The sequence below is a fragment of the Mesoplodon densirostris genome, chromosome 16 (assembly GCF_025265405.1).
Source record: "Mesoplodon densirostris isolate mMesDen1 chromosome 16, mMesDen1 primary haplotype, whole genome shotgun sequence".
Lineage (NCBI taxonomy): Eukaryota > Metazoa > Chordata > Mammalia > Artiodactyla > Ziphiidae > Mesoplodon > Mesoplodon densirostris.
The window spans coordinates 11,770,399-11,784,901 of record NC_082676.1 but is presented as its reverse complement, the minus strand read 5'-3'; the positions used below and the strand labels follow the sequence as shown (position 1 = coordinate 11,784,901).

The window sequence follows — 14,503 nt, the reverse complement described above, 5'->3', positions numbered from 1 at the left end:
AAAGGGCCGAGGTCTTGCGCCGGCGGACCCAGAAGCGGGCGTCTCTTCAGCACGCACAGCCAAGCGCCTATTGTGTGCAAGGAACTCGAGTGGAGGGCGCCTGGGCGGGGCGGGAGAGCCAGGGCTTGGTAGGCACTTTGAACAGTGTCCCTGGCTGGGGCTGATTCACACTGGACCGACTTCTGAGCCCTACCGCGTGCAGCGGTTACGAGGACCGAGCGTACCCCTACTGTGTGACAGCTCGTGCTGTGTGCCCGGGAGTGCCTGTTCTCTTGAGGGGGAGGACAGTAGACTGATGAGAGTCACTGTAAGATTTGGTGAGCGCTTAATATCTGTTAGGCGCCGGGCCAAGCTAGACCGCAGCATATTTTTACTCATGATAACGAGTGGTGTTGCTTCCTCAGAGGCCCCCCTCACCACGTCGCTGAGAGGTGCTCACTCCTCCAGTCGCTGTGACATCACCCCGTCTTCTCAGTGCTTGTCGTAGGCTGTGAACTTACAGTTCGTGTCTCCGCCACCAGAAAACAAGCTCCTGAGGGCTGGGACTTGCTTGGTTCACAGCTGAACCTCCATGTCTGGATCAGCGTAGGGCTCAGTAAATGCTTGATGAATGAATTAAGTCTCCACCAAATGACTTTACTTCCTCAGCAGGTAAATGACCGGTCAAGCTGACTACAAAGTACACAGTAATTGCTCACATAAATTCCGTCTGGTGTCACCAAATGGGAGCTGTTCTAGAGGCCGTGGAGGGACCCAAGAGGTGCCCAGGGGGAGCAGGGTGGGGAGGTGAGAACCCTTCTAGAACGTCTTGGAAGCTCCACCCTTGTTCTGGTTCTCTGAGGGTTTAAGCCCTGGATTCTTCTGCTGCTAGGAAAAGCCGGTCATCCCAGGTGTGTTTCCTGGGTGTTCATGCCCTGGGAGGCCACCATCCCCAGCCAGGTCCATGCTCCTTCCCTGTTTCCTTCTATACCTTCAGGAAAGAAAAGTGTGCTTCCATGGCAGGGACAGGTTGCAGCCCAAATCCTGGTGAATGCTGGCAAAACTGGCTGGCCTTGCCTTACTTTTAGCTTAGTTCAATTTTTCAATCCAGGAGATTAAGGTGGCTTGTCTTGGTGAGGGCTGGATTTCAGATTTCAGGGAAACACCTTTCTAAGCTCTCTGCATGTGTCCCAGGCCTCCAAGCAGGCTGAGATGGGCTGGTTACTGCTGGTGTCTGGAGATCCCCTAGTGGCCAGCACAAGATGGGTGATGGACAAACAGGTTATTCATTCATTGAACACATTTATTAAGCACCAATCTGGCCCAGGTTGTTCTAGGGAAACAGCAGGGAACATGACAGAGTCTCCTGGGAGGTGGGGGTGTGAGTCAGGGGAGGCCTGTTCAAGATAGTGACATTTGAGCCAAGACCTAAAGGAGATGGAGCCAGCTATGCAAATATCTGAGGGCAAATTGTTCCAAGCCAAGGGAACAGCAAGTGCAAAGGTCCTGAGGCAAGAACATGCTTGCCATGTCCAGAAACAGCAAATTGGCCAGTGAGACATGAAGTAGGTGAGAGAGGGGGAGGTGAGAGGAGGTGAGGTCAGAGAGGAAGGGAGAGGGGCAGATAGGGTAGGGTCTTGAAACGATTTAGAGGGTTTTGGTTTTTACTTAAAATGAACTGAGAAATCTCTGTAAGGTTTGTTTGTGGTTTTTTTCAGCCATGCTGCACAGCATGCGGGATCTTAGTTCCCCGATGAGGGATTGAACCCGTGCCCTTTGCAGTGGAAGCACAGAGCCCTAACCACTGGACCCCCAGGGAATTCCCTTTTAATTCTTTTTTTTTTTTTTTTTTTTTGGCCGCACTGAGCAGCTTGCAGGATCCTAGTTCCCTGACCAAGGATCAAACCGGCACCCTCAGTAGTGAAAGCGTGGAGTCCTAACCACTGGACTGCCGGGGAATTCTAAGGTTTTGAATAGAGGAGTTACATGACCTGATTTATATTTAAGAAAATAATTTTATTTTTAATATGTAGGACATTCACATGCTTTGAAAGTAAAAAATATATATATTCATATAGTATAATGGAGTCATACAATATGTGGCCTTTTTTGGTCTTACTTCTTTCACTCTGCATAATTTTTTCAAGGTTCATTCATTTTGTAGGACTTCATTCCTTTTTATGGCCATCAATATTCCATTGGATGAATAGTCTTCATTTTGTTTACACATTCAGTTGATGAACATTTGGGTTGTTTCCACCTTTGGCTGTTATAAATAGTGCTGCCATGAACATTCATGTACAGATTTTTGTGTGGACATATGTTTTTATTTCTCTTGGGTATATACCTAGAAGTGGAATTGCTGGGTCAAATGGTAACTTTAACTTTTTGAGGAATGCCAAACTGTTCTCCATGGCAGGTGTACTAGTTTACATCCCCACCAGCAATGTGTGAGCGGTCCAGTTGTTCTACCTCCTTGCCAACATTTGTTATTTTCTGTTTTTGGTTGTAACCATCCTAATGGATGTGAACTGGTATCTCACTGTGGTTTTGATTCACATTTCCCTAATGACTAGTGATGTTGAGCATCTTTTCATGTGCTTATTGGCCATTTGTATATATCTTTGGAGAAATAAATCCAAATGTATTCAAATCCTTTGCCCATTTAACAATTGGGTTGTCTTTTCATTGTTGAATTGTAAAAGTTCTTGATATATTTTGGACACTAGACCCTTATCAGAGACATAGTTTGCAAATATTTTCTCTCATTCTGTTGGTTGTCTTCACTTTCTTGATAGTGTCCTTTGATGCACAAAAATGTTTTTACTTTTGATGAAGTCTAATTTATTTTTTTCTTTGTGCTTTAGGGGGTCATTATTTCCTCATTCATTTTTTATAACTTCATTGTATTCCACTGTGTGGCTGGACCATAATTCATTTAACTAGCTGTTTATTGGTGGACACTTGGGTCATTTCCTATCTTTGGATGTTATAGATGGTTTACTTAATGTCATTTTTGCATGTGAAGGTAGATCTGTTGGACTCCTGAAGTGGGGTTGTTTTGACAAATGTTAACTGCTTTGTCATTTTGCTAGATATAGATAAACCTATCGGTCGGTAGGTAGCCATTAGAATCATATTCTAATTTTTCCTCCCACCCTCTGTGTTCAAGAGTGCCTGTTTCCCACAGTCTTGCCAACAGAGGGTAGCTAATAAAGTAAGTAAAATTAAAATTTCAGTCTTTCAGTTATACTCTGCACATTTCAAGTGCTCAATAGTCACATGTGGCTGGTGGGTAATGAATTAGTGCAGATTTAGAACATTTCCACCGTTGCAGAAAGTTCTATTGGGCAATTCTGGTAAAGAATTGTACAGTAACCTTGACTTTATATTTTAATAGGATCCTCGGGCTGCACATCAGAGGTGGACTCAGAGCCCGTGCAGAAGCAGGAGACCAGAGAGGAGGTGACTGCAATAGTCCAGGTAGGAGGGGATGGAGGGTCAGACCAGGGTGATTGTGGAGGTGGGAGAAGTGGTGGATTCTGGTTGCATTTTGAGGGTGGAGTGGCCAGGACTTGCTGGCTGATGGCATGTGGGGTGAGGGAGAGAGAAGTCGAGAATGACTCTCAGGTTTCTAGCCTGAACCACTGGAAGGATGGAGGCGCCATTGACTGAGCGGGTGAAGAACAAGGTGGGAGCAGGTTTGCGGAGCGGGGGAGACCAGGAGTTCTGTTTTGGGCACGCTGCGTGTAAGGTGCAGGTTGGACGTCCCAAGCTGAGATGTCCAGTGGCTTCAAGTAGTTTTTCTGGCCTAGAGAATGACATATAATTTTGGTCATCAAGTTAGAGCAAAGTCAGAAGGGAGGGAAGAGGCAGAATTACACACCTAAGATGGGACAAAGGCCAAGGGCAGCAATGGGCGGTGGAAGGAGCCTGGCCTTTGAAGCGTGGAGTCTCACAGCTGTGTTTCTGAGCCTCTGTGGGTCTATTTTCCTTCCGTGAAATGGAAAGAACAGCACTTCATAGGCTTGTTATGAGGTTCACAGTGAACACAGTGAGAGGTGGGGTACCTGCCAGGCAGGACACCCTGCAGAAACGTTTGTTACACTTGACTATGGGGCGGTGGAGTGAGATCCACATCCTCACCTGACAGTCGAGGCCTTGCTGACTCTCCAACCTTGTCTCCTGACATCTCGCGCTGTCATCCACTGTTGGGCCTTTGCCGTCACTGTACCTGCTTCCTGGTGCATGAGCTCCCCAGAGAGTCAGGTGGCTGGCCCCTTCTCCTTCAGGTCTCTGTTCTCCAGTTCCTGCTAGCTCTGAGATGCAGGCTGCAAAGCCACCCGACTTGGACACCCCAAGGTGTCACAGGGTTGGGGGATGGAGCCCCCCCATGACTTGCCTCAAATCGTGTTGATCAGGATTGCTCCATTCACTTATTCACCAAATCTTTACTGAGACCTGCTGTGGGCCAGGTGCTGTGTAAGATGCTGGCCATACAGCAGTGGTCCCTACCCTCCCAGTTGCAAGAGAGACAGACAATAAACAGGTAAAAAGATGATCTAATGTCAGGTAGGGACAGGTGATGTGGAGAAATGAAGCAGGGTAAGAGATGGGTGGAGGATGATAGGGGGAGCTTCAATAGGTGGAGAGGAACAGAGGGGGTGATCGGCATGGGGATGAGAACAGTAATACGTGGTCAGCAATAATGACCAGCATCTATTTGAGCACTTTCTGTGTCATGTTACAACCTCACCGAATCTTCACATCATCCCCAAACAGTTGCGTAAAACAGCGTTGATTATTACTCCTTACAACTCTGTGGATTGGCTAGTGGTTCCACTGATGGTTTCACCTGGCCTCACTCTTGCAGCTTCCTTCAGCTTCCAGCTGTGCTCATTCAAGCATCCAGCAATGTGTGCTGGTTGTTGGCTGGGGCATCTCAGTTCTGTTTGTGGCCTCTCATCTTCCAGAAGGCTAGATGGGCTTCTTCACGTATGGTGTTATCAGGGCAGCATCCAAGAGTGCTAGGGTCAGATGTCTCATAAGTCACTTCTTTCATTTTATTCATCAAAACAAGTAAAAAAGCAGCCTGGAGGCTCCTTGTTCCTCATTGGCTCCCTTGCATCACATGCCCGTTCCTGGACCAGTCACTAGGAGGGGGAAAAGATTCCCTTTAGACCCCTCAGGCCCTTCTAAGGATCTGGGGATGGGGTCATTTTCCTGAGCCTACTGGGCTCCTGGAGGAGGCATGGACATTTGAACAAAACTGGGGCTAGGTAGGGGCCATTACTAACCACTGTTAATGCTGGGTGGAGCTTCTTTCAGGGCATTTTACAGACCCAAATAAAAGCAAAGAGAACCCTTTCTGGGAGATTCTTTTGTGTGTGTGTGTGTTAGTTTCTGCTTTATAACAAAGTGAATCAGTTATACATATACATCTGTTCCCATATCCCTTCCCTCTTGCGTCTCCCTCCCTCCCACCCTCCCTATCCCACCCCTCCAGGCGGTCACAAAGCACCGATCTGATCTCTGGGAGATTCTTGGGACTGTGACCTGAATGGGTCCCAGCTCCTGGGCACAATCATGCACCTTTTTCTTGGGAGCAGGGGGGATAACAGATTAAAACCACGTTTTAAAAACTAGATGGTGATTTCTAAAAACTCTTTTAAAATAATAATTTCTAAAAAATAATTTCAAATTTACAGAAAAGTTGCAAGAATAGTACAGCAACTTTCCATATATCTCCTTCACTCAGATCCCCCAATTGTCAACATTTTGCTACATTTGATTTATCATTCTTTTTCTCTGTGTGTGTAATTTTTCTGAACCATTTGAGAGTCAGTTACACAAAAAAAGATACAATGTCCTTTGACTCCTAATTACTTTAGTGTGCATCTCCTAAGAACAAGGACATTCTCTTACATGACCACTATATAGTTTTCAAAACCAGGAAATTCAATGCTGATACAATGTTATAATATTCTTATTCTCCATATTCAAATCCCACTAATTATCCCAATAATAACCTGAAATCCTTATTCTTTTTTTAATAATCTTTTTTTAATTTAATTATTTTTGTTATTAATTAATTAATTTATTTATTTTTGGCTGCGTTGGGTCTTCGTTGCTGTGCGCGGGCTTTCTCTAGTTGCAGCGAGCGGGGGCTACTCTTCATTGTGGTGCGCAGGCTTCTCATTGCTGTGGCTTTTCTTGTTGCAGAGCATGGGCTCTAGGCACACGGGCTCAGTAGTTGTGGCTCGCAGGCTCAGTAGTTGTGGCTTGTGGGCTCTAGAGCGCAGGCTAAGTAGTTGTGGCACACGGCTTAGTTGCTCCGCGGCATGTGGGATCTTACTGGACCAGGGCTTGAACCCATGTCCCCTGCATCGGCAGGAGGATTCTTAACCACTGCGTCACCAGGGAAGTCCCTGAAATCTTTATTCTTAAACCAGTGACTACCAAGGTCATGGACCCCTTCCAAAGAGATAAAACGCGTGCACCTGTCCGAAGAGAAGAAAATCAATAACATCTATAAATCTGCTTAAAGAATCTGTGCTTATAAACCCTGCTGCAGGCTCTGTGCGTTGAGAGCAGTGATTCTCAACTGGGAATGATTTTGCCCCCCAGGGGACATTGGCAATGTCTGGAGGCGTTTGTGGTTGTCACAACTGGGGGTGGTGATGCTACTGGCATCTTGTGGGTAGACGCCAGGAATGCTGCCAAACATCCTACCAGGCACAGAACAGCCCCCCCCCCACCCAGCAGAGAATTCTCTATCCCAAAATGTCAGTAATGCTGAGGTTGAAAAACTGTGACCTATAAGTAAATTGGGGAGAGACGCCTCCCTCTGTTGCAATTGGAGCACCCCCTGGATCCACAATTCACCCCAGCAATTCTTTTTCCCCAGCTACCCTGGAAAACCCTGCTCCTATAGGCATAGGGAGGCCCAGCCAAGTCTGTTTACGATGGCTCCAAAGTGGAACCAACCCCCATGCCCAATTAGGAGGAGACTGATAAAAGAAAACAGTGTAGTCGTGCTGTGCTCGCAGCGCTTCTTTTGGCTCTGTTTGCTCCTCTGTAAAATGGGTTTGGGGAGATGGGCTTGGAAGGATGCCAAGAATCCTGGGCCCAGCTGCTGCTTTATGACTTATGGGCATAACTGCTCTGACTCATGCATGATTGATGCATTGGGATTATGCACAGACATGTCTCTGAGCTTTTATCGACAGGAGGCTGCCCTGGAATGTCTTTCCACTGGAATCGAGGGCAGGGCCTCTGCTGAGTCACCTCTGGCCCTTGGGAGTGTGGCTCAGGGTATGGCTCATTTTAAAAGCAGCTGCCATTTCTTTTCTTTTTTAAAAATTATTTGTTTGTTTATTTATTTATTTTTGGCTGCATTGGGTCTTCATTGCTGCGCGCGGGCTTTCTCTAGTTGTGGTGAGTGGGGGCTACTCTTCACTGCGGCACGCGGGTTTCTCATTGTGGTGGCTTCTCTTGTTGTGGAGCATGGGCTCTAGGCGTGCGGGCTTCAGTAGTTGTGGCATGCGGGCTTAGTAGTTGTGGCTCGTGGGCTCTAGAGCACAGGCTCAGTAGTTGTGGCACACAGGCTTAGTTGCTCCGCAGCATGTGGGATCTTCCTGGACCAGGGCTTGAACCCGTGCCCCCTGCATTGGCAGGCAGATTGTTAACCACTGGACCACCAGGGAAGTCCCTTTTGTCTCCATTTTTTAAATGAGGAAACTGAGGCTCAGAGAGGTCATGACACACAGATGGGAAAGGCAAAATTGGGATTCAAACCCAAGACGAGTCAAATTCCGAAGTCTGTGCTATTTCCAGTCTGCTGCACCTTCTCCCACACATAGTAGGTGCCCAGAAAATGTATGAGCGTCAGAAACTGGACAGTATATTCATTGGTAATAGATCACCGAGTTTTAGAAGAAAATATGATGGCTGCTCAGCTATGTTACCTAATGACTACTGTTCCCAGCCTCCCTTGCAGCAATATAGGACATATGACTAATTCCAGCCAATAGGATGAGAGTGGAAGTGGCACAAAACATCTGGTTTGTGCCCTTAAAGAAGTTGACTTCTACTTCCTTTTCTCTACTACCCACTGGCAGGAATGTAGATGTGATGGCAATGCTAGAGCAACCATCTTGGACCATGAGATGGAAACTGCTGGTTGAAGATGGAAGAGCTATAAGATAGAAAATAGTCTGGGTCCCTGATACCATAAAGCCACCATCCAAGTCTGCTTTCATTCAGATTGATGTGAGAGAGGAAAGTAAACTATTTTCTTGTCTTGTAGACATTTGTTATTTGAGCCATTCTTACAGCATTGAGCCTGTATCTCACCAATGCATTTGTTAAATGAACAAGTAGATGATTGAATGACAGAAGGAGTAGTCAGATCCAGCCCCACAAACATGTAAAAAATGCACAAAGATAGCACTTCAGCCTAGGTGGAAGTGTCTTCCAAGTGCATGGAAAAATTCATGGCCAGTGGAGCCAGTTTCAAACCTGGCCCTTGTACTAGCTTGCTGTGTGCCCCTGGGTAAGCCACACGCCCTCTCTGGGCCCCACACTCCTGGGTTGTAAACCAGGCTAAGCAAGTTCATGGAATCTATGCAAGTTAAAGATGTTCATTGCTCTCTGGAATTCCATTTCTAGGAATCCATTCCCAGAGGAATTCTCACCCCATAGCCCATGAACACAGGTGCAAGGATGTAGCTGCGAACTGGTTTGTGGAGCAAAATCTTGGAAATACCCTTAAAGGTGATTGAATAAACTCTGGCTCCTGCTCTGGAGTGCTGGACAGCTGATTGTGGCCATGAGGAATTCTCTGGTGACACCTGCTGGCACAAAATGATACTGCAGCCCAGCTCAGTGAGGAATTGGAATTTCCAGAACAAGAGGTTCAGGGTAGCTGTGAGGGTAATTTGGGAAGCCACAGAGCAGGGAGAGATTTAGAAGGAAGGCCAAGGCAAGGAGATTGGCCTGGGTGTGGAGGTTGAGAATACAGACCTGGGTTCAAATTCCAGCTTCACTGTGTACTAGCTGGGTGAACTTGGGACTTTCTCTGAGGCTTAGTTTCTTCTTTAATAAATTGATGATCCCAGGGCCCTCATCATACAGATGTCTGGTGAGGATTTGACGAGAGCATTCATTCATTTGATTATTTTTTTTCATTTGATTATTTATTGAACTAACATTAAGCACCTATAATGAATCTCATCGTGGCACTAGGGATACACCAAGACCTGAGTTCTGCCCTCATGGAGTCTCGTTGGGGGAAGACTGTAAAAAAATAAACACACATATAAGATATTTTCAGGTACTGATAACTCTGTAAAGGAAAATAAAGCAGGAGATGGATCTGTGTGGGTGGAGGCACTGTTACAAATAAGGGGCTCGGGGAGGGGGGCGTCCCTGAGGAGGTTTGAGCAGAGGCTTGAGGAAGAGGCATCTTGTGTATTTAGAAAACATACAAAATGCCAATGGAAGAGCCTGGTCCGTAATACATGCTCAGTACATGGTGGATCACTGTCTTATGACACAAAGGAAAAGCATTAAAGGGAAGACTGGAATCCATTTCCCAGGGTCTGAGGAAATCACAAAGAGTGAGAGAAGATTTTTGGGGGGCCTGACGGGAGGTGAAGAGCCTGGACCTGAGTTGACCCAGCTCTGGGTGGCCTTGGGCAAATCACTGTCTGGGCCTCCATTTCCTCATCTGGAAAACAGGGCTGATAATGTCCACGTTGTGAGATTGGGGTTTATCATGGGCTGAATTGTGCTCACCCCCTCCAGTCATATGTTGAAGACTTGGCCCCCAGCATCTCAAAGTGTGACTGTATTTGGAGATAAGTCTTCAAAGCGATGATTAAATTAAAACAAGGTCACTAGGGTGGGTCCTAATCCAATATGACTGGTGTCCTTATAAGAAGAGGGGATTAGGACACACAGATGCACAGAGCAAAGAGGGTATGAGGACACAGGGAGAAGACGGCCATCTCTGAGCTGAGAGAGAAGCCTCAGAAGAAAACAACCCTGTGGACACCTTGATCTCGGACTTCCAGCCTCCAGAACTGTGAGAAAATAAATGTCTGTGGTTTAAGCCACCCAGTCTGTGGTACTTTGTTATGGCAGCCCTAGAAAACTAACATGGGGTGATATGTGAATACAGACAGGCACACAGGAGGCCCTTAATAGAAGCTGATTTCCTTGGCCAGAACCACATGGAGCCTCTCAGCTGTGCCTGGGTCCTGATTTGGGAATGCCCAGCATCTGTGTAGACCCAGAGTCAGCCTTGGGATTGCTGTGGTTCCTCTGCAGCTTGGTCCACACTGTGCCTGGGATCGGCCCTGCCTTGGGGACTCAGCACACCTAAGTTCTGCCCTCCCCTCTGGTTCTTTACGCAGTCAGTCCACAAACTTAGCATGTAGCACTGTGGCCATTCTCTGAATTATGGTATGGCTGTATTAGTGAGGATCCAGTCTGGAAAATGGAGACACTCTAGGCATTTCAAACAGAAGATGAAATACAAGGAATTGCTTATACAGATGATGGAAGAGCTAAGATGCCAAAAGGGCAGGAGGAGGCTCCCCAGGATGAGCTACAGCGGGAGGTCAGAGGGACAGGAGGATGTGGTTATCACTAGATCCAAGAAGCCAGGGCTGGAGCCATGGTGGGGACTGCCTGGTGGGAACTGGGACCAGGAAGGGAGGTCCTTTTGGGGAGGGACTGGTCCTCCTTGCCCTCAGATGCTTGTTCGCCCTTCCCGGCTTCTGTTTTGAGTTGCAGAGGGGCTGGCCTCTGCAGGCTGCATTTCCCAGGCTCCAGGTCAGCTGACTTCCATCAGCCAGTGAGAGATCCTGGTGGGAGATTGGAGGTTTGAGGAAGGCAGAAGTATTTTTCCCTGTCTCCTTACACCTTGGGCTGCATCTCCATCAACAACTGAGTGTTCTCCACGGCTCCAGCTCCCACAGGACAGTCCACTGTGTTTCCCGCTTTGCTGAGTGACCACAGGCCCCGGGCTATGGTAGTGTTACTTCCTCCCTCAGGCCCTCCAGCTTAGAAGTGGCGGTGACTTTGCTGCTGCGGATTCTGAGATTCTTCACAATTTCTTGGTTGGCTTCTGGGCTCCTGCGTCCTTTTTGTAACCAATTTCCTGTTGGAAGGTCTCTCTGTTTAAATGCTCAGTGGTTTCCTTTCCTGATATGAGTGGTTTTCCTTCCTGATATGCAAGCAAACTGGCAAGTGGCCAGCCCAGCAGGCCTTTCCAGCCCTTTCCCCCTTCTTACAGATAAGAACCTGGCAGACTACAAACGGGAGAGGCAGCTGGGTGCTGGGGATCACAGGGCAGCCCTAGAGTCAGCTACGCCTTGCTTCGTCCTGGTTCTGCCATTTGTCAGCTCTGTAAACTTCATCGAGTCACTTTCCCTCCCTGAGGCCTCAGTTTCCTCACCTGTCCTGTGAGGATAAGGATTGTACCCCTTGACACAGGGCCGTTTTGAGGATTTGATGAGATGTGGCATGGAAAGAACTTAGCCACAACCTTAGAAAAGAAGAGTCAAGAGGGGGCTTCCCCATCAGCAGTTGGAAGACGTATGCCATTATAGTAGAGGCTGTGTGGGTGCTGGTGCAAGGACAGACAGACCAGCAAGGCAGAGCAGTGACGGTGGAGCAGTCCCTGGATCCCTGAGAAGTAACGACACAAGAACGGCAGCCCCGCCGCCCAGGAGACACTGTTCAGAAGATGGTGTTGGGAAAGTGGCCCCAAATAAAACTGGATCTTTAATTCATACTGAATTTTGGGGAGGGACTGGTCCTCCTTGCCCTCAGATGCTTGTTCTGCCCTCCCCTGGTTCTGTTCTGAGTTACAGAGGAGCTGGCCTCTGCAGGCTGCATTTCCCAGACTCCAGGTCAGCTGACTGCCATCGGCCAGTGAGAGATCCACAAAGGTGGATTCTAGACGGATTAAAGGCTTCACATGAGGTGCAAAATTATAAAAATTAGTAGAAGTTATATATACACGATGGAATGCTATTCAGCCATGAAAAGAAATGAAATTTTGGACTTCCCTGGTGGCGCAGTGGTTAAGAATCCGCCTGCCAATGCAGGGGACACGGGTTCGAGCCCTGGTCCAGGAAGATCCCACATGCCACAGAGCAACTAAGTCCGTGCGCCACAGCTACTGAGCCTGCGCTCTAGAGCCCGCGAGCCACAACTACTGAGCCCGCACACCACAACTACTGAGGCTGTGCACCTAGAGCCCGTGCTCCACAACAAGAGAAGCCACCGCAGTGGGAAGCTCTCGCAGCACAACGAAGAGTGGCCCCGGCCGCCACAACTAGAGAAAGCCTGCGCGCGGCAACGAAGACCCAATGCAGCCCAAAATAAATAAATAAAATAAATAAATTTAGAAAAAAAGAAATGAAATTTTGACATGTGCTACAATATGGACGGACCTTGAAAATATTATGCTAAGGGGAATAAGCCAGTCACAAAAGGGAAAAATATTCTATGATTTCACTTATACCTGAGCAGTCAAATTCATAGAGATAGAAGGCAAATTAGAGGTTTCCAGAGCTGTGGGGAAGAGGATGGAAGGAGGATTACCGTTTAATGGGAACAGAGTTTCTGTTTGGGATGATGAAAAATTTCTGGATGTGGACAGTGGTGATGGTTGCACAACATGGTGAATGTATTTAACGCCACTGAATTGTACCCTTAAAGTAACTAAAATGGTACATTTTGTGTTATCTATTTTTTACCACGATAAAAAAGCACAAATGTATAAAAAGCAAAAAAAAAAGAACCATTTTGACTATATCAAAATGAAGGAATTCTGACCAAAGGACCCTGTAGACAAAGTTAATAGGCAGATGTTAAGTGTGAAGACATTGCAGTGTTTAAGACTGCAGTGCTTAGAATATATGAGAAACTCCTGCAAACAACAACAGAAAAGACAGCAGCCCCAGTGGAAAAAGGGTAATGGACATGAAGAACAATTTACAGAAGAGGAAAACCACAAGCATGGGAGGAAGGCTCAAACTCACTAGTAATAGGAAATGCGAATGAAAACAACCAGGGGCTATCCCTTTACACCTATTAGATTGGTAAGGATTAATGTTGGACAGCACCCAGATTTTCACCACTGAAAGGAACGAGGGCTGGGGTAAGAAAAGTAGAAGTTGAGCCTGGAACATCTTGTTGTGTCAGAAAATAAGGACGTGCTCCAAGAATGATGGGGACATGATAAAAGGACACAGGAGCCAGCTGAAAGCGGCTGACACTAGCCAAATCAGGGCCAATCTGAGCATCGAAACAAATAATGGTAATGGTGGATTTATAACCCCTGGAATAAAGTAAAAGCCATGAGTCCATACTGATATAAGTGAGTATTCTTTTGTGTCTGGTGCTTTTCACTTGGCACAAGATTTTAGAGGCAACCAGGTCACTGCACCTATGAATGGTTGGCACGCCTATGATTAAAGTCAATTGCTTGAGGGGGAAGCAAACTTTGAAGTTGAGGAGGAAGGGGATGGGCAATAAGGAGGGGAAATTTCTCTTCAAAGCTGGGCCTGGAGCTTCCTGTCCTGGGGTGTCTGACCTCTCAAGCTCACCACCTACACCTGCTTTCTCTACTCATAGCAGCTGCAGAGGTTGGAGGTTGGGCTCTGTCGTCACCTGTCGGTGACTCTAGACAAATGCAACCAGAGATGCCAACATTGCGCCCAGCCAGGTGGGGAGATGGTGGGTCAGGCTAGTGTGTATTTTCCTGGGTTGTGCCCCCAAATCACTGAGCACCTACTCAGCACCTGCATGAGTCCTGTGTGTGTGTGTGTGTGTACGGAGATGACCTACATTGGGCTGACCTTGAGGGGCTCCAAGGAGAGGGAGATTACACAAAACTAACTCCAGCCGGGGCAGAATAAGATCCTAGGGTCACCGGGTGTAGGGAGCACAGAGGAAGTGGAGAGTAATTTGACTTGGGCATTCAGGGAAGGTTTCTCAGGGCATTTCTCAGCTGGATGTGGGAGGGAAGGGTGTAGAGGCAGAGGGAACAGCAGGAGCAAAGGTGTGGAGGCAGGACCGTGCCGTGCGTGGCTTTCTAAGCTCGGACAAATGGCAACAAGGTAACACGTATCCATGGTGAACATTTTAAAGTTAGAAAAGGAGGTGGGTCTTCCACCTCCCACCTCAGGACCCTCGCCCTCCTCCTGCAGTGGACTTCCTCTAGGGGCTCCCAGTGAACCAGCCTCCTGGTAGGCATGCCCTTGTGCAGTCCCCAGCCCTTGCATCTGGCCTGTCCAGTAGAACGTGACAGAAATGGTGGCGAGCCAGTTTGGGGCTTCAGCCTAAGAAGACCTAGCAGCTTTCACTTCTGTGCCATGGGGGAAGCCAGCTGCTATGTAAGGAGTGCAGCTACTGTGATGGGGAGACCATGAGGAGAGGCCACCTGGAGGGGCCACAGGAGAGAACTCCAGCAGAGACAGCTTGGACCACATGCAGGGGCCACGGA

General features: G+C 47.6%; 1 long non-coding RNA gene across 1 annotated transcript in view; it reads left to right on the top strand.

Annotated features, from left to right (window-relative positions):
• Positions 1-528: 528 nt before the first annotated feature.
• LOC132476158 (uncharacterized) overlaps positions 529-14,503 on the top strand; it is a 221,935-nt gene continuing 207,960 nt past the window's right edge. Inside the window, exons 1-2 of the long non-coding RNA XR_009530114.1 lie at positions 529-651; positions 3,380-3,462. This is a non-coding gene — a long non-coding RNA (uncharacterized LOC132476158). The remainder of the gene's footprint in view (positions 652-3,379; positions 3,463-14,503) is intronic.